Below are 20724 nucleotides of genomic sequence, written 5' to 3' on the forward strand. Positions count from 1 at the left end.
GACTTCGTCACATCAATAACTGAATCACCTGCAAAATGTATAATAGATTGCCAACATCCCACTTTCTGACCTTTGTGCTTTCCTTAGGGCTAGCTCACTCTTATGCTCCCACTCTAGCAATTGTTCAACCTCATTTCACTAAAAAACTCTTTTTTCGTTACCCATTTCTATCACTCCGGGCTCATGCTCACCTCCCTCCTTACCCAGCGCTGATTGCACGATCCAACGCTTGCACTGCTCCCTTGCCAATAAGGCCCCCTGGCCTTCTTGCAGGGCTCCTTCCACCGTCCTGGTCTAGCAGAACTCCGGTCCTGGCGTCCCAACCACTTATTCGGGGCCTGCACCAGAGCGGCTGAACATTACTGGAGAAAAATGACACAAATTTGCTGACTAGACTCACTTTGAAAATGACCACAAATCTCACTCAACGCTGTCAGAAAAACCTACTACACTTCCCTAGAAAATTCAATTTCCCAATCTCTGGGGAAACTATCATACATTCCTCTCTCTCCCCGAGTCTCCAACACTCCCTCCCCTATTCCATTCTCAGCTGATGACCTTGTAGTATATTTCACAGAGAAAATAGATTTCTTTAAGATGAGAACTACCTCATCTTCCCATCAACAAGTCCTTTGTTGTGTCTGCCTCAGAACCAAATACTCAGGCCATGTCACCCCCCGCTTACAATGGGCAAAGCATCCTGGCTCCTATCCAAGGTCAACACCTTCCCTGGGCTCTGAGCCCACTCCTCCATGCCATTCCAAGAACTTTATTTATTTTCTTGGAAACTCTTCTATTCTTGTATTATCATTTTTCTCCTCTTTAACTGGATCATTCCCATTGGCATACAAACATGCCTCCACATCATCCTCCTTTAAATAAACCTGCCGTCCTCTGTTTTCTTCCTCTTTTTGAGTTCCCCTTCATAGCAAGTCTATGCAAAGGAGTTGTCTACACTCACCGTCTCTACTTTCTCACCTTCCACTCTCTCAACCCACTCACTCAGGCTTTATTATCCACTACTCCACTGATGACCAAGATCACTAACAACGATATCTTGCTGAAGTAGGTGGTCAGGTCTCTGTCCTCATCTCGACTTCCCAGCAGCATCTGGTGCAGTTGGTCAATTGTTGCTTCTCAAAAAACTTTCTCCTCCAGGTCCTGACACCTCACTCATCTGATTTTTCTCCCACTTCACTGGCACTCCTTCTCAGTCTCCTCTGTTGGCGTTTCCTACAAATACTGCAGCACTCTTCCTTTCTGCATCATCTCTCCGTATGTGATTGTACCTAGTCTTGAAGCTTTAAATACCTTCTTACATACCCAGGTCTCTCAGATCGACATCTCCCGCCATACCTCTTCCCAGATCCCCAGGCATCTGTATCAGCTGTCTTCCCAACATCTCCACCTCAGGGTCTCTAAGGCATCCTACACTTGGCATAATCATAACAGATCTCTTAATGTCCCACCTCAAATCCATACGCCCCCTCCTGCCAAGCCTTCCCCATCCAAGCAAAAAGTGCACCCTCCACCCAGTTGCTAAAAACTTGTGAGTCAACCTTGATTCCTTCGTTTTCCTCAACCACATCCAATTCATCAGGAAGCCCTCAGCCACCTGAATCGTCTCTACTGCCATGGCCAACCCCAAGCCGACAGGGCCTCCACCAGGCCTCCTTGACTCCCCCAACAGCCAGCGTGGTGTTTCTAAAGCACAGGCAGCCCTCCTCACTCTCCCCATTACAGCCTTCCATGGCTTCTGACTGCAAGTGAAGTGGGATCCAAATGCCTTTCTGTGGCTTCATAAGGCCCTCTGCACAGCCCCTCTCTGTCCCCCTGAACTCATTTCTCTTCAGTCTCCCTCTTACCTACTAATTCCCCAGGCATACTGGTTTGGACCCATCCTGGAGATTTTGTTCCTGCTTGAGATGCTCTCCCCTCCATCCACCCGTAGCTGCCACCTTCCCATCCATCAGGTTTCAGTACAAATATCCCATCCTCAGAGAGCCTTCCCCAACACCCAGCCCAGGCACTCTCCCACGGGACTCTACTTTATCTTCCTCCCAGCATTTATCAGCACCTAACATTTTCTTATTTTCATATTTGCTTCCTTGTTTTTTTACTCTCCTCCTCCCCCCTTAGACCATGAAATCTCTGAGGGCAGGGACTCTGTCTTGTCCAGCACTATTCCCTGAACCTACAATACAGCCTTGCACACAGTAGGCACCTAGCATTTGTTGATTGTCTGCCTGAAGGAAGCAATGTGTGGTTAACTTGTCTTACTTGTCTCTGTGCCCCAGGACCGGACTTGCAGCCACACCTGGCTCATGATCAGCACATAATAAATGCCCGTGGATGTGCAGCATCCTGGAGTTGGGCATTCTCGTAGCACTCCCCATCTGACCTGTCACCCACAGTAGGAGTTTCCATTTATTCTACCAACCCTGACAGGCAGTCATGCAGCCTTCCAAGGCCCTAGAATATTTTATGAGGAAGCCCAGCAACTAAGAGAGTAGACAAGGGCCACTGCCTGGAGTCCCGGCCTGGGCCTGGTCCAGCCTTCAGCCTTGGGTCAAGTCCTTGCTGCAGCCAGCCCCTTTCATCCTTGCTGCTCTCCTTTGCCCACTTGGCACCATAGGTGCTGCACAGCTTGTTCTCTAGTTTATGAAGAGGTTAAAACAAAATGCGGAGGGCCATGGTTTCATGATTAGCTGTCCTGTGTGAACCGGCAGGGCTCTAGTGCATAGCAGAGGCAACGAGTCCACATGCTGGGACTCCATTCTGTGCTGTGGCGAGGGAACACGACCGCCTTGGGGAGCTGGGATCCTGGGGTTCCTGTCCAGCACTGCTAAACATCCCTCACCCTTCTGGATCCTCACTCATTTCCCCAGGACTGCAAGGCTGGGGAAGCCCGCGTGGCACAGTGGTTAGGAGAGTAGACTCCTGCATCATGCAGGCCTGGGTGAGGCCTGGGTTACACGACCGTGGGCAAGTTACCTGAGTTATCTGGGGCTCATCCAGAAAGTGGGGATAATAACAGCCCTTAGCTCAAAGCATTAGTATAAAGGTAAATGAGAGAATAAATGCAAAGTGCCTAGCATAGCTCTGGACACAGAGAAAACATTAAGCGAAGATGTAAGTGTCATAAATGTGACGTCCTCCAGCTCTCCCCTGTGCCAGCATAATGCTACCTTCACCACTGTTAGATGAAAGAACCTTCTCCTTGGGCCCCACCCTGGCCTCACTCAGAATATTCAAGAAGATTCATATTTGGCTGGTTCCTGCTCACATGACTGTCCACATCACATGTGTGTCTCTGAGGATCAGCTTCCAAAGAGTATCAGCACAGCTCAACATGGATCCAATCCTTGTGGATTGTGGTAAAACAAAACCACAGGCTGTTAGAGTTGAAAGGCTCCCCCTGAAGTCATCTAGTCCAACCTTCTCATTTTGCTAATAAGGAAACTGTAGCCCACAAATGTGGGGACTTGCCCAAGGTCACTGGAACTCAGGCCTCCTAGCTCATAGGAAGGCAGAGTGCCCACACCTACCCTCAGTTTTAAATTCCCTTCTGCTGCAGAAAAATACAGTAGGACACCCCAGACCACAAGACCTTTTCCACTAAAAATTCTCTCCATCCAGCCCAAAGCAGAGAAACTTTTCGTTAGCATGGCTTTCCTCACCCCTGCGGGTGGTGGGTGGCAGAGGGGTCTCCAGGATGGAGCACGGCTCAGAGCCAACGCCCAGACCTGGCCGCCTCCTGCTCCCACACCCACTTTCCCTCCCTTTCTCCCACCTGCCCACTCCCTTTTGCATTCTCTCCTTTTCTTGTTTTGCCTGCCTGCCTTTTCGGCTGTTTGCTCAGAAGCTGGACTCTGTTTGCTGAGCCTTTATTCATTTTCATATTACCTGGGATATTTTCAGATGCTCCTCTGGGTTTTTAGGAGAATTTCAAGTGATGAGAAGCACAGCGGGCTGCGACGGTAAACACCCGGCCAGGAGCCCTGGGCCCACCTGAGCATGTGCTCATCTCTCCAGCTGCCCTCTAGCCAACACAGGCTCTCTCCGTGGGCCCGACCCGTGGCCTCTCCCCTGGGCCCCTGGGGGCTGGGCCCGCTTTTAGGCAGGCAGGCTGCAAGCTTTCTCACACCCCAAACTGATGCAGAAGCCTGGACGCTTAAGCTCCCAGGTGACGAGTGGGGACACATAGGGCCTTCAGCCTTTCTGCCCCTGCAGGGTGTCCTCCCTGCACCGTGGCCGGACCAGAGAGCAGCTCAGCGGTGCTTGCATCGCCCTCAGAAACAAGGGGCCGCGAGGCAGGTGGAGAAGTCAATGGCCTCACGTCTGACCACAGCTTCAGAGACGCATCGACTCCTCGCCGCTGCTCTTCCGCACACACCGGCCCATGCCGAAGGCACTGCAGGCAGCAGCAACAGTGAAGAAAAGCACCACAAAGAAGGCTGCTCCTCCTGGAGGACACCGGAGAGTTGTCCCTGTGCCACCTTTATTTGACACAGTTAAAGCCTGGAGAGCGTCTCTTTACCTCTCACTCCCGGTCCAGGACAGAACAAGGCCTGCACCGTCCACATTACGGAGGGAGAAGGGGAGAGAGAGAACACCGAAGGGAATGAAAAGTCAAAGGAACAAGATCTGAGCTTGAGTCTCGGTTGTCCCATGTGTTTGTCATGTGACATTGGCAAGTCACTTAAACTTGCTGCATCTCAGTCATCTCAATTGTAAAACTGGGACTAAAGAATCCATCTCAGGGTTGACCTGAACGTTAAATGAGATCATGCACGTGCAGGTGCTTAGCAGTCGGTGAAGGGCTTCAGGAGGTGCCAGTTGTTATGCACCCAGAGCCACACGTTCCCTCAGTGGATGGATCACCTAAGGACGCAGGACCCGTCACGCTGAGACAGACTCGTCACGCTGAGACAGACTTACGGAACCGCACCTGGAGAGCTTTCCTCCACCCCCACTGCCCTCGGAAGCCGGGGGCCCTGCCATCAGCAGCCCCTTTTCCCATTTAGAATACTCTTCCCTCCAAGTCTCCATGCAATTTGTATCAAATGTTCTAGGAAAGTAGGCACGGAGACTGGGTTATTGGATATTTGTCAGGTTTAATAAAAGGCACTGAGCGGCTCCAGGCTTGTCGTGTTCTCTGGTTTGTCACGGTAGCGCTGATAAGCCCATGGCCCTGCCACTGCAGGCTCTGGACATTAGGAAACAAGAGTGGGTTTTATTAACAGAGCCAAGGGACCCAGTGGTGCATCTGTCACAGGGGCAGGCAAAGGCAGCTTCCCCGTCGGCAGGTCATTTCTGGGCTCCGTGGGCTGAGCTGGAGAAAGGCTCACAGAGAAGATGCTTCTTTATGGGCCTTGTGGGATTTTTTTTTTTCCCTGGGAAAAGTCATCAGTTTGTTGCTATCCTGTCTCAACTGTGCTATTTTCATGACAGAACACACACTGGAGGACTAAGTAGAACTGAAGACCAGGTGCCCAGCAGAGTGCCCAGGTCCAGTGCCTGCACGGCAAATATTCGATGAATCAAAGAGTGAATGAAGACAGGAGTGAGGCTGAGAGCTGACCCGCACGTGTTCTGCTTGGGATGGAGGTAGGCCCTGGAAGCAGCCCAGGTGCCAATGACAGGAGAAGGTCTGTTCAAGGAAGAAGAGCATGGAACACTGTATCCAGGCAGCATTCAGCACTGGAGAAGTCCAGAAAGAGATTATGATGTCTTGTGAGATTGGACAGAGTGTACAGACGGGAATCTGGCCTTAGAAATAAGGTGGAAGCCCATTCTCTAAAGCAGGGCAAAATGGCCAAGTTGGGCTTGCAGCAAGTTTTGAGCACTAACCCAGAGTCCTTAATTCCTTCTAAGAAAGAAGGCCGGACTGTATCCACCAGCCTGGGTGGGATCCTGTCCCGTGGCTGCCCCAGTAGAGAGGGCAGGATGGTGAGGCAGGGAACCACGAAGTCACTCAAACTTCCGCCCTCCAAATCCCTAGACAGGATGGATCATCAGCCCCCATGAAGGACACAGAAATCAAGTCACAGGGGCTATTCCTGCAGAACCTTCTGGGCCTCCCCAAAGCAGCCGCAGCTCAGCCAATTGAGGGCCGCTAAGATGCCTGGAAATCCCTTCCCGAGGCCGCTCATGTCAGACACCCACCTCCTGCACCAGGCTGGACCTGCCATGAACCCTGGTCCAGGAGCCCGAGTCGGTGTGGAGAGCAGGGTGCTGGTTGTGATTTCCACATTTCTTCCCACCACCCACTCCGGGAGCCGTGGAACGCAGAGTGCACCAGGGCTTTTCTGGGAAGGTGGGCTGGGGGCTGGGGGCTGGGTGCTAATTGTTGTAATTTTCTCCTCCGTGGAATTACAGGCTGGGGAGTCCACACTGGCTTTCCAAACAAAGAGTGGCAAATTGCTAACTACAAAATAAAAATGTTTTTCTGGGGCATTAGTTGTCCTCTCATTATCCTCTACCCCAGGAAAGAATTAATGAGAGCCTGGGCCACAAGTGAATGAGGGATTTTTAGCCTGGGAACACTCACTGAATGATGCTAGGCATGGGGACAATTACAGAAGATATTCAACACGGGGAAAGGCGACAAATGCCACATGAAAGCTGAAATTAAAACCCCTAGGGCTTCAGCTCCAAGACTGGGCGCTCAAAATGACACAGGGAGGCAGGATCAGTAGTGCATGATACAATGTCATGGCAGGACCAGCAGTCTCCCAAGAGCCACTCACCTAGCTGCAGAGGGAGGACCACACCTGGAGTCCAGGAGAAAAGAATGTTGATGCCAGTCATTTGGTTTGCAAGATCCCTCCTGGGGGAGAGTGGGCTGATGGTAGTTGCAGTCTTATTTGCAAAGTTGTGCTAAACTCATAGGGACCAGTAAATTCGGGAACACTGAGTTAGTCCTTAAAACCTGGGGGAGGAGCTGCCCTGGTAGGTAGATTCCTTCAGATAGCCAGAAAGATTGTTTAATGGGGAAAGGGAATGAGCAGGGGCAATGGTGGAATATTGAGGAACTGGATATTCTCATCTCCATCCCTTGTCTTATTTGCCGCTGTCTCTCCAGTGCCAACAACAATGCCCGGCAGATACGAAGCACTCAATAAATATTGGTTACATGAATGCCTGCATGAAATCCAACTCTTTGCTACTATGCCTCGAGCCAATCCTTTGTGAGCATTGACCAAAACTCCAAGGACAACCATCACCCAACACCCTGCCCCCCAAGAAGATGTGACAAATGCCCTGTATCTAAATGTCCCCACATCCTTTTGGATGCACACTATCACGCACTTTAAGAGACCTAGACCACCCTCACCTCCCATTCCACTGAAGACAGAAGTGACTTTCCTGTCTCGTTTCCAGATGTACTCTCGGCCCCACACCGAACAGGACACACTATCTGCAGCCACCAGCCAGACGCACCCAAGTGACAAACGGCCAAGGCTTCAGTCTGGCGGCCTCTGTGAGTGTTAGCAGTCAGGCTGGTTTCCTCAGCCCTGGCATTAATTGTAGCCCATGTGCTATGATTACAAAACGAAATTAAATGACATGCCAAATTAAAGAGTTATTTTTTCTAATAAATATTTTGCATAGGATGTGTTTATAACAGCATTAATTATTTACACTGCCATATAGAGAAAGCATAAATATAAAGACAGAGATCAGGCAGTTCCTGTAGGAGAAATAAAATGAAAATTTCCATCAGGATGATGAATACCTGCGGTCTAACTTTGGGGCTGGGCCTGGGGGGAGGTGGAGAGAGAGGGACATCTTGAGAACAAATCTGACAAGCGTTACAGAGGCTTTTGGGGGAGGAATATGTTAAAAATGAAAGTGAGTACAGAAAGTTTAAATATTTAATACCTGCATTAATTCTAATTCACACTTTCTTTATTTTTCATATTAAAAATTTACGAGAATTCCCATCTCTTTCATTCTTCTCCTCCCATGAGGCACTTTGCGGTCACTGTTCCAGGGACCAAGTTTAGCAGCATCTGGGTATAAAAGGGCAAGAGAACAGTAGCCCCATCCTCACCCCACCTCGATGGCATCTTCTCCTCAAAGGCCATCACCCCCAGCTCCCCTCTGGGAAGCCATTGTCGTTGGGCTTCTGGTGCCAGAATGACTGATGGGACCAGAGCCACTTCCCAGCCTCCTCAGCCCACCCCAGAACGGGTCATGGAATTCTCAGAGATGACGCAGCCACACTGTGCGTTTAAAGTGCTTGTCCAAGTCCAGATCACATGGGTACAGGTGGAATATCACCAGGAACTGAGGCCTCCTTGAAAGAAGAGATTTCTGTCACACACAGCCCCAGGCCCCCCTGCCCTCCAGAAGCTTTTATTCTAATGCCTACCAACCCAGCTTTATATGCTTTCAAAGGTCACTGCAAGCCAGCACGGACTTGGACGCAAGGGATAACTAACTTCCCAGAGTCACAGTTGGAGAGTAACTTCTGCGCCTACACAGCTCCCAGCTGCGGCCCTGGTCCCCACCCCAGTATTAAACAGGTGAGCAAACACCCCTCGTAATAAAAACAAAACGTACATCTGTATTCCTTTACAAATCCCTTTCCCAAGCCACATTTGACCCCAGAGTCCCATAAAGTGGTCAAGACGTGGTTATCAGCCTGCATTTTATATACGAGGAAACCCAGGTCGAGTGACAGGTCTAAGTTCTCCCTATTCTCAATTAAAACTCTTTCCACGGTTATGATGCAGGTTCCACAACGTGTGGATCCCAAAATACCGGGCACGGAGGGAGAAGGGACAACTGGGTTGGGAGATGCTTTTTAACCCACTCCCTGATTTCTAAGTGGCCTGTCTACCAGCGGGGCTACATTTGCTGGCGTAGTGACTGCCTTCTGCTCCCCTGAGGGCCTGCTGTGTCCTTGCTTCTGTCTTCCCTGGCAGCCTCAGTGACTACAGGCCAGAGAGCCTCAGAGGAGACTGGTGACAAGTTCTCTCAAAGCCCCAACATTTCTCTGACCCTCTGGGCTTTAAAGTATCAGACACTGATGTGGCGTTTTCTCCCTCTCACACCCTGCCCTCCTCCCCACAAATTCCTGTACAAAACACCTTCCTAAATAGTGCTAATGAGCTCCTTGTAGCAGGCCCCTGATCAAAGACTATTCTCCACCCCCAGGCCCACTCTTTTTCCTGAGTCTACCACTCCACAAAGTGCCTGTAAATCAGCAGAGAAAACACACACACAGACACACACACACACACACACACACACACACACACACGGAGGCTCCCTCCATCAGAAAGCTGCACGGGAAATCTCGCCTGTGGTGGGGATCTGAGCTATCGATCTGGCACTGGGAGATGTTTGGGGTTGTTTGTTGTTTTTACTTCCAGATACCTGCTGGAGTCGGGCCATCTCTTAAATGAGATGAGCAGAGCTAGAAAGCATCCCAGCTTAACGTGGGGAGAGCAGAATCCCTCTGAGCGGCAGCTTCTTCCCCCCCCCCCCCCCAATTCAAACAGCCTCTTCCTGAAAGGACAAGGAAAGAGGCCCCAGCCAGGCAGAGGGCATGCCTGGATGAGCTCAGAAGGGCCAGCTTCAGTGATAGCTCCTCTCCTGCCAAGCATCTGGGATGCGTGCATCCTTCTCAACCCTCCCACTTGCTCCAGATAAGAGCACTGACCAGGGAGAGCAGTTAGAGCCACCTGGGTGTGGGAACACACACACAAGCTCGGGAAGGTAAGTTTGGTAGACCAGTTGTTCCAGCTTCACCAACCACGTCTACCCACCCTTCCCAACCTTACTGGTTGTGACATTTTCAGATGATGGGGGGAAGAAAGGAGGTGGCAGAAGAGAAGGTGACTTAGCCAAATGAAGATACTGATCAGGGACCGTGCTGCGGCTGATGAGAGGAACGGGCGTCGCGAGAGCAGTCCCAGTGCTAACGCCAAGCACGGACAAAACCCCTTCCTCCCGAGCCTTCTAAACAGCCTCTCTCTCACCCACATAAAAATCAAAAGGGAGAGACAATGTTTGCAGAACTGCTACGACCCCAGCACGGAGCACAGCACATTACAGGCATTCCTAATGTTTCTCCTCATCTCTCCCTATTCTTTCATTTCTTTGTGCTAAATAAAAAGACTTTAAAACCTGGGTCAGGGGTAGGAAGAAAGCTATGAGTCCTCTCCTGACCCCCAGACCTTGCACGTAGAGTGGTTTTGGTGCTGTAAGGAAAGGGGCTCAAGGATGGTGACTCAGCATTCTGTGGTGGCCCACGCAGAATGGGATGGGCTTGCTGGCGGGGTCTAGAATCTGAGTGGCCAGGAAAGAGGAGCTAAGGAGAAAATGCTTTTCCTTAATAGGGAGAGGGATCTTTGCAAACTGAAATGGGATAATCTTAACTCATAAGCCTACGTTTATTTTCAAAAAGCTATTTTCACTAGAACTAGTACCCTCTTCCCACCTCTGCACACCCCCACCGCAGCCCTCCTAAAAGGCAGGACTGTCTTCCGGTCTCTGGCTTGCAAGCGTTTTACTTGCTCAGGGAGGGTGAAAGGTTCCAGAGCAAAGGACACCACATCTGCTAAATGCCCTCAAAGATCAGTGAGACATAAGAGACCTCAGAGACATTTTCCTGCAAACGAGCTGAAGTGGGAAAGCGAAGGATTGGGGTCAGGGGCTGAGCAGTGGTGTGACCTTGGACAAGTCACTGAACTTGTCTGAGCCTCAGTTTTCTCCTTTCTAAATTAAGAGAAATCTTACCTCTGGAGGGGGGGTGGTTAATTCTCCTGAGCGCATGCTTACAGAGCTCCTCTTGCCTGCCAGCCATTGCCACATTTATCATATTACCTAATGCTGGCAACAACCCTGAGAGAAAGGAACTCCACCTTCCTGCCGAGAGATGAGAGGACCATGCAGGTGAGCGACCTGCCTGAATGAAGGCAGAGGCCCGGCCAGTCGTGGAGCTGGGGGGCCAGGTCTTCTCCACGGCCCACACTCTTTCCACCACACCACACCCACCTCCTGCCAGGTGGGCGTGACGTACATTTGAGGCCTTTGGAAAGTCTGAGGGCTGTGGACGGTGGGGAAGAGAGGAACACTTTTCTTCTTTAAGCTTCCCCCTCAGGACCCCCTAATTAGACACTTGGAAGCCAGAATCGTCTCCTCCCCTCGCTCTGGAACCAGCGCCCCACCCTGCAAAGCAGCATAGCACAGAAGGCCCACGAACCTCTGTGGACAGTTGAGTGGGGTTTGGGGGTGGAGCTGTGAGGGCTTTACTCCCCTGAGAAGCCCCGGTGACAGCCCAGCACTGCTCCCACCTCTGCTCTGGCTCTCTGAGGGTCTGGGGCAAGCCCCTTCTGGGCACCGGACACCAAGGTCTCCATCTGGGATGGAAATGACCCGAGCGAGGCTGAGCAGCCAACTAGGGGGAGGTGGCAGCGAGATCAGGAAGGCAGAGAACAGTGCTGGGGACGCATCCTCCTGAGGGTCGTCTGTGGTGCAGGAATCGTCGTGAGCATCCCAGGTGTCAATAAAGAACTTGGGACAGAGAAAGGCCTTGGAAACCCCTTGCAGAGGCTGGCATTTGCTAGGGCGGGGGGTGGTATTCATAGGATTTGAAATGAGGGTGCCATGGTCATACATGCTTAGGAAGCCCTGGGTTAAACTGGGGTTTCCTTATTGCTGTATTTTTAAAGTGTTTAAGATTGTAATGAGCCCTGTAACTCTTCAAGAGGGGCTGTTCATGCAGTGCTTCCCAAGCTTGCTTAGCTCTGGAACTCTCTCTTTACACACAGAGCCCTCTGCGCTGCAGAGCCCACTTTGGGAAGTGCTAACCTAGACTAACCCTCCCATTTCACAGATGGGGCCAGAGGAGGATGAGAAGCCATGCAACTTCTAAAACTGGCCACCTTCTTGAGTCCCCCATATCCCCAGGGGGCTGAGAATTACTCCACACCTGTTTCCAGGGCTTAGGGAAATTGTGTCTGGCTGCAGCTGTGGTACATGGAAGAAAGGACATCTGTCCTCTCCTTTCAAGGGGCGCGACGGTAAAAGAGCTGGGGGTTAAAGAAGGAAGAATTAGACCCCTTGAAAGTGAGGAACAATTTAACGGAATAGAAGATCAAGACAGCTGGACAGCGCCCCCTCCCCTCAAAGAACATTCTATGCCTCCCAGGTCTTAGCAGAGACCACCCCGGTGACCTGTCAGGAAGCTCAGTCCCAGCCCCAATGCCCAACCCTGCAGTCATCAGGCCTACTCAGAGACACTATCCATGACCTCAGGCTCCCCATTTGCTAATGGCTCCTTTCTGGAAAGAACGTCCTGTCCAGTGACAAAGCCCCCAGGGCCCCAAGGCCACCGTAGCCCCAGCTGCATTCCAAGTGATCTGGAGAAGGAGCTCCCTCCGCAGCCTGCTGGGGGCACACAGGAGCTCGACCAGTGAGAGGGCGCACAAGTGACTGCCCTCTGACCCTGCCCCCTTTTCCCCCCAGACAATCATTTTCCACTGGGCCTCCGTTCCTCATCCAGAAGAAGGATCAAAGTCCCACCAAGCTCCTAGAAGGGATCTTCATCTTTAATGATTCCCTTTTTCTGAAAGTGTCAGGAGTGGCGCCGGTTCAGGGAGTTTATCCCTGAGGGGCTTGAGAAAGGTGCTCCTGTCCCACCCTCTAGAAATGGGGAGAGGACTGATGGAACCACATCCCCGCTTCTCCTGACCCCCTGAGGTCACTGGGGGTCAGGATTCCGACGGTCCTGGAAGAGCCAGACCGAAGGGCACAGACGTGAGAGCCAGGAAAAGCCCCCTCCCCGCCCCCCAACATACTCCATTCCGGACTTTCTCCTCCCAGCTCTGAGCCCAGCCAAGGCAGCTGTTGTCCAGATTGAGACAAAGACCTGATACTTCTTCCAACCAGGCCGAGCTGGGCGGTCTGTGGAGGGGCAGCGGGGGCGGAGGTGGCAGGGAGAGGGGACTAGGGAGAGCCAGCACCGGAAGAGAGTCCGCATGTCTTGTCCTCTGATCCTCGCCCTCCGTGCGAAGACGAGACTGAGATAGCCACTTTCTGTGGGGCCCGTCTGGCCCTCGGCAGCGCTCCCCCTCCCGCTCTGCTCCTCAGCCACATGCCCTTGGGCTGAGCTAAGTCCAGAACCCGGCTGAGTAGGGGAATTGTTCTGAGAAAGTGGCCCGTTGGCTGGTTGCTATGGAAACCGACATACCACAGTGCTGACCCCGGAGAGGTTTAGCACGCTCCCCCAGCAGGGATGCCAGCAGCTGGACTGCAGCTGTTACTGCGTGAGTGGGGGCTGGAGCCGCCGCCAGCAGTCCCTGCTGTTTGCCTAAACTAGGCCCGGCAGCGGATCCCCTCCATTTGCTCCCACCCCAGTCCTCGCACAGCCTCCCCCTGCTGCAGCCGGGAAGGGAGCGGCTGAGGCTGCCCAGGCAGGATGGGGGTGGGGTGGGGGAGCACAGCTCGACTCCAGAGAGAGGAGGTCTCCTTTATGAATCATGGCACATCCTTGAAGGGCAGTGAGACATACTCCCCATTGCATTTCTGGGGAAACTGAGGCCCCGTGAAAAGGAGGAATTGGACATCAGTCACATAACCAGGGCGTGGCAGAGCTGTGGCTGGCACCCAGGACCCTGCCCCTCTAAGCCGTGCTCTTGGCCCTCCCTGCAGCAATTCGGCACTCAGTACAGCGCCTGCTCTGTGCAGACAGGAGCCTTTGACCTGCGTCACTCCTCCCGGACATGAGCATGGAGAGGGAGGGCATGGACAACTGAGCAAAAGGAGCCCTGGAAAGTGGATCACAGAAATAGAAAGAGGGACACATAGAGAGGCAAAGAACCAAGTGTGAGTCGGGGAGCAGAGAGAGGAGGAGAGGCAGAGAAAGTTGGAGAAAGAGAAAAGAAAGAGGTCGATGTGTGGAGGAGAGAACCGACAAGATCTCCCCACTCCCTTCCCCAGCCCAGTTCTGAGCCCCTCCCAGGGCAAACAAAGGCAGTGGGGCAGTGAGGATCACGTCAGAAAGAGGGGAGGGGCACTGGTAACAGGGCACTGAAATCCGTTTGTCCTGCCGTCCCACAATGCCTCGAGCCCCAGACGGCCCAGTGCAAACACCAGCCAGCCTCCCCGGGCAGTGTGAGGCTTCCCGACTCAGGCAGGCTAATCTGTGATGGGACGCTAAACAAACACCCCTCAGCCAGAGAGGTGAGATAGCTCTGCCTCCCCGCGGGACCGACCAGCCGTCCTCCCTGGGCATGGCAGTCAGACACAAGCTCCCTTTCATTCCCCAGGACCATCTGCCCCACACGAGGTCTGTTCTGACCTTCATCCTTACCCCTCGACAGCCATCGCTGCTACTGGCCCAAGAGGAGAGGCAGCCTCTCCGTCTCCTCCACTTTCCCACTCTGGTCCCCACCCTTTGGCCCTTTCTCATCTAGAGCTGGATCTGACATCAAAGGCCCCTCTTCCTCCCTCCAGACTCTCATTTCACTGCTCACAATGATTATTACCCTTCTTAATTCTCTTCCCCTCCAGCCACCCTAAAAGAGTTGGTGGCAGGCACTGGAGGGCTGTTCTGTGTCTGGGCTGATGGGAAGTTGCTCTCTTTGTGAAGGCTTGGCTCTATAGACGCAGGGACTCCGGGAACAGCTCGGGAATGTGTCAACACCATTACACTCTGTAACTGAAGACCTGGCTCTGTGCTGGGCCAGCAGATTGCTTCTGCACTTATACCACCTTTCTGACTTTTTGACCAAAATTTGGTATCTCAGGTGAGTTATTTCTGTCATGTTTGCACATCCAACAAGAAGAGCCTTGGAGCTGATGCCCTGCTCCTCTGGCCACTTCTTTCCCCTCTGAGCAAGACCAGCTGGTCAGTTGCAGACCCTTAGCCTTGACTTGAGGGAAAGATGCCCCGTTGAGAGGATCACGGGTGCTCCTGCCCTTGGCCAGTAGGGTCATGGAAAGGTGTTTGTTGAGCAAATGACACTGTGGGTGTGGTGGTGAGAAAGGGGCATGTGGAGGGAACCTCGGGCAAGGATCCCTGAGCAGAAGTTTGCAGTCTTAAAGGAAGACAGGGCTGACCTGCCACGGGCAACAGAGACAAATCAGTGCTCGGCAGCAGAGCACCCCGGTGCTGATGCAGCAGGGTTCGAGGCACTGTGCTTTTTCCACTCTGCTCTCGGGGAGAAGACATGCCCTACCCATGTCTTACAGCAAGGTGCGGGCACTCACTTGGCAGTGACAGTCTTCAAGCAAACTGTGGTGGGGAGGGCAAAACCAGATCCATGAAACCATCTCAGTGGTAAGCTCAGGCCAGGACTTTCCCTCTGTCTTTCCTCTTTGGACAAGACAGACACATAAATATCTGACTCCAGGAAGCAGCAACATCCCATCCTGACAGCAAGCATCACTTTACCCCTCACCAGTCCTTCCAAGACAAGAAATGGGCCATGACCTAGCACCCACGTTCCAAATCACTTTGGGACTTGGTTGTATTCCACCTGAAAAATGACCAGTATTTACAATTGCTAAGTCATTTCCACAATCACTGTCTCATTTGTATCCCTGCCGCCTCCTGTGCCATAGATGATTATCATCTCCATGTTATAGATGAGGAGAAAATGGCCAGGGAAGCGAGATGCTTACCCGAGGTCACGCAGTGGCTAGCAGCAACGTCAGACTGGAACCAAGGCCTTCCACTGTGGGCCAGCGCCCTTCCCATTGCACCACAAGGCCCCTCTGTTTTTCCTGCTTCTCGCAGAATCCAGCACATGGTGCTTGTTCAGTAAACATCTCTTGAGCAGCAGAAAAACAGAGGAAGCTGTCCTGAAGGCCACAGCAAGATGTGTTCGGCTGTGCCTGCGTGTGTGGAGGGGTAGGGATGGAAGAGGATGTAGCAAAAGCCTGCATGAGTCATCAGCTCCTGGGGGGGACGTCATGCCCAAGCACTGAGCTGCCATTTTGAAGAGATAGTGGTAAAGGCAAATGAACTCGTTTTTAGTTAAATTAACTTCTAAAACATCCTCAAAACTCCTGAACTATGTGAGCAGGAAACACCCTTCTGATTAAAAAAGACAATTGGAGGGGTGTTGGGGTGGGCTGGGAGAGTTAGGGACAGTTAGCAGAGTGACGACTACATGGTAAGAAACAGGAGGTCAGTGGGTGGACAGGCCCCAGACAGAGCCCCCATTGCAGGGTCCACCCACGGCCAAGTGCTGGTTGCACCCCTGGAGCAAAGGCAGGTGGGCCATCCCCAGGATGCTGCGAGGAGGAGATGACGAGGATGCCTTTCAGCTGGAGGCAAAGTGTCACAGTCAAACAGAGGAAGTCCACAGGGCCTGCTCAGTCAATGTGCAGGAGCAGGGACCAAAGTCCTCATCTGTGTAGATGCCTGGGGGTGCCAATGTACAGGAGGGCCAGGGCACAACAGAAGTACTTAAGGTGCCCCATGAAAGCACACCCAACTCCCAGGGCACATGAAGTGATTTTAGAACCAGAGCCACAAGCTGGAACAAAAAAGTTTACTTTATTGGTCACTTATTACAGAATTTTTAAAAAATGTTGGAGCTGGCAGATATTTTAGGGACCACCTTGTATATATGTCCTGGCTCAGTACCTAGAACACATTAGGTGCCCAGCATGTTTATTGAATGAATGAATGAATATATATTCTTCTTTTAGAGATAAGCAGAACTCTGAAAGCTATAACCAATTCTTGTAATGATGTGCTAGGACCCTAAGGTTTGGATGAACCTTCTGAATCACCCAGGAAAAAAATTGTGCTCTGCGACACTCGTTAACTGCCTTTCAGTGACGTGTTTGAAAGTGAGTATTGGCTCTACGGTAGCTCCTCATGAAGCAGAATTCAATCTGAGTCCATTTGATCAACCCGCATCAGGGTCCTACTATGTGCCGACCCTGTGCAGAAGTACCTCACTCCCTCTTCCGTCTCAGACAGTGAACTAGGGTTTGCTGCTCTCACGGCTTCTCCTGCTGTTGCAGCTGAGGCTGAGGCTGCAGGAGCGCCAGTGGCTCCACGGAGAGGGACATGTTCTCTGTACCCCCCATCCCCAGGGGCCCCAAGCAACTTCTGGTTTGGGTTAAAGAGGACCCGGATGACCCTGTCCTGCCCGTCCCTCCACCCCTGGCAGCCGAGGAGGCAGCAGGGGAGGGGCGGAGGCTGCCACAGCACTTCTCTCCCCTGCCATTTCCTGTGCAGCTCCCTCGCTGGCCCTGTTTTTCAGACCTCTAGTAATAAAAACAAGCCAATAAAATGAACATGAAAATATATTCATTAGGATTTATAATGCTCATTAAAACTGCCTGTGTACGAAAGCATGACTTAGCTTCATATAAGTGGGGAAAAAATGCAAATTATACTGCATGCAAAGAAGATATTTCCCTAATCGTCCAATCAAATGCCAGCCCAATTATCTGTGGCCAACCCAATGGGTTAAAATTATACTCTCTTTCCTTGGACACAGTGAGGCGCCTGAAAGTGTTTCATTTTAATAAAAATGAAATCTGGACCCTGCAGAAAACCAGCTTCACTAATGACGTGTTTACACAGAGAAAGACAATTTCTAGTTAATGGTGATTACTACCGAGAACAAATTAAACTTCCCGGAGTATATGGGTTAGAGATAATGGGAAAGAGGGGGAAAAAGTTATGGTTTTAGTGTGTGTGTGGCAGCATGGGGGGACAGGGTGGCAGAGGGAGAAGGAAGCTAAGGAAAGTCCGGGAGGAAGCTGAGATTGCAGGGATGCTAGGTGGCTGTGGTAGGTGACATGTCTGTGACTGGCTGCACGGGTTCGGCCCCAGCTGTGGGGCTGGCAGCTGGCTCTGGGCTCTCAAAACCCTAGGGCAAGCCACTTTCAGCTGGCACAGGGCTGGATTCTTTCTGCAAGCTCAGAGCCCCCCGAGTCTGCTGCTCTCTCCTTTTGGGGAAGGCAGGTAACTGATGCCTGCCATGAACAGTTATTGGGAGCATATGGAAAGTGCTTCCTGCCCACTCCACTGGCTTAGTGATGAGACCAGAGGCCGGCCTGGGCCTCAGAGCTCTCACGCAGAGCTGAGTGAGCAAGCGGCCTTCCGACGGGCAACAGAGGAAGGAAAATGGGAGACAGAATGATAGAATAAGTCATGATGATGACAGCAAGATAACTACCTACCCTTTACTAAGTCCTTACCAGGTGGCAGGCACTGTTCTAAATGTTATCCCTTTTCATCTTCACATGTGCGGCAGTATGATCATCATCTTCTTCCTCATTTTTACAGCAAGGAAACTGAGGCTGAGAGAGGTGACATAACTGCCCAGTGTCAATGCTTAACAGGTGAAGAAGTTGGGCTTCAAACCTAGATCTGCCTGACCCAAAAGCCCATAGTCCTAACCATGGCTGAAATAAACACGGAACACTTTTCCTATTGTACCCTGCAGGCTATGAAAACTAAGCCTCCAGCTCACCGCCTGACCTGTGCACTCAACTTCGTCTCCACTGGTTTGGCCATCGGAGGCCATGAGGATGGTCTTTCAATAGCAAAATTTCAGAAAGTACCAGATCCCTTCTGCTTCCCGTCTCCCCTCTTCCTTACCTCCTACAACCAGGTGAGCTGGGGGCAGGGAGGAGGGAAGGGAGCAAGGATTCCTCTAGTGCTGAGTTTTAATGTATGTTCTTTTGTAAACAAGAACAATCATTTGTGAACAGGCCCAGATGCAAACAGTCCCCAAATCAGGAATTCCAGCTCAGAGGCGCAGAATAATACAGCTTTGGGGAAGATTTAATAATAGTAAAATTAAAATTGTAACTGAAGCATAATGAAGAATGTGGTACAAACAGGCACTGCAAAGGAAAAAAAAAAAAACAACAACAACAACAAAAACCCTATACAGATTAGCCCCTATGGAATAGTGATTGGTTGAGAGCAACAGTAAACAATGCACAGAAATGCAACTTAATTATCTTGCAATTCTTAACATTCTACCAAAGCCACAAGGAAAGCTTTGATGTTGGCAGCCAAGGCAGAGGCGGCAGCGGCAGCAGCAGCAGCAGCTCTCTCCCCTGCTCCTGGAGGAAAATCATTACCAAGGAATCTGCAACCACTACAGCAGCTGAGCCAGATCTGGAGTGCAGCAGGATTGATCTGCTGAGAAACCAGGAAGTGGCCAACTACCTGGGAAGAAAGCATCTCTCAGGAGGCTGCCAGGTCAGGGGGGTGGTGAACAAAACGAGAGCTCTGAGGCTGGGGGCTCAAGGATGAGAACACTGGCAGGGGGAGGCTCACCTGACCACCGATTCCCAGAGCTAAGTGGAGAGGCCTGGCTTGGCGGGCACCAGGGTACTTGCTGGATGGAACCTGGGTGCCCTCCATCCCCCCACCCCAAACACACACAGGGAGTACCACCTGGTCAGGAATGTCTCCATTCCTGGTTTTGCCCCTGAGATGCCTGCCCAGGGTTTGGGGAAGTGGGGAAGAGACCCAGAGAAAGGAGGACACTTGATTCGGATCAAATGTCTCTTTTAATGATGCTTCCAAAGGACTTCTGAAAAGAAAGACTCAGTGGATGCCCATATCTAGAAACCCCAAGGCCCCCTTTTTATCTGTGCTTGTCTGACGCCCTAGGCTGGCTCATGGCTCTGTTCAGTAGGGCCCTAAAGTGCCATCAAGACTGAGTCCTGTTGCTCCCTAAGCATGAGGTGATCCAGGGGATCAGAACCCCTTGGTGGTGGGGTCTTGTGGTGCCAGTCCTGGGGCCACCCGCTCAGAGGCTCACCTGATGACTAGGGGCTGGGTCGCACGAGTCCAAAGGAAGTCTCTGATTTCTAGAAGAAACCGTACACAGGTGCCTGGGTTGCTAAGGGGCAGGGTGAAGGAAGAGATGGTTTTTCCCTGCACATGGAATGGGGATGCTGTTGTAGTTCCCCAGCAGTTGCCACTGCCCTGGAATAAAATGCTTTCCCCGGTTCCTCAGGACTGGAGGTTTCACTCCTGTCGTTCTGGGGATCAGCCTGGAGTCCGCCCTCTCCATCTTCCTGGGCAGGCCCGGGAGCATCAGAGGAGCAGTCCTGGTCTGTCTGCATTTCCTTTACTCCTGATACCAAATTTTGATGGAGGGAGGTCATTGAGACCTCCAAGGGGACACGGGTGAGAACTGAGGTGGCCCACACTAGATGCATGACTGCTAGCTGTGGGTTGGGGGCTGGGCAGAGTAGGGACATGCCCAGTATTGATACCATTTATTTGGAATGCTGAGCTGTGGACACTCTGGTGCGCTAGTACTAGGCAGAAGCTCACCAAAATCCTGCCTCATTTGGCAGGGCAATGTCCAGAAGTGAACAAAACCTGCCCCCCACATCACACCCCCATCTTTCCCACCCCCAACCAACCACCTGTCACTCTCTAGCGTAGCATCCTGTATGTGACTTGCATAGCCCTTACCTCATTCCCAAAATATCTGGTGTATTTGTTTACTTATTGTTCATTGCCCAACCCCCTTCCCCAATAAAGTAGACAATCCCTGAGGGCTGCGGCCCTGTCAGTGCAGTTCTGCAACGTAGCCCCAGTGCCTGGCACGTAATGAGCTCTCTGTAAGTGTTGGTTGAATGAAATAATAAAATGCCCAGGCTGCTCCCATAGAGTCAGGGCCAGGAGCCTCAGGACCGCTGTCATCCCTGTCCTGACTTTGTCAATCCTGGGGGTGGCCGGGCTCATCTCAAATGCCCGAC

General features: G+C 51.8%; 1 protein-coding gene across 11 annotated transcripts in view; it reads right to left on the bottom strand.

Annotated features, from left to right (window-relative positions):
- The window catches only part of PKNOX2 (PBX/knotted 1 homeobox 2), a 198548-nt gene that overhangs the window by 148985 nt on the left and 28839 nt on the right, over positions 1 to 20724 (bottom strand). The gene's annotated exons all lie outside the window — the stretch shown is intronic.

Source organism: Eulemur rufifrons, chromosome 6 (assembly GCF_041146395.1).
Source record: "Eulemur rufifrons isolate Redbay chromosome 6, OSU_ERuf_1, whole genome shotgun sequence".
Lineage (NCBI taxonomy): Eukaryota > Metazoa > Chordata > Mammalia > Primates > Lemuridae > Eulemur > Eulemur rufifrons.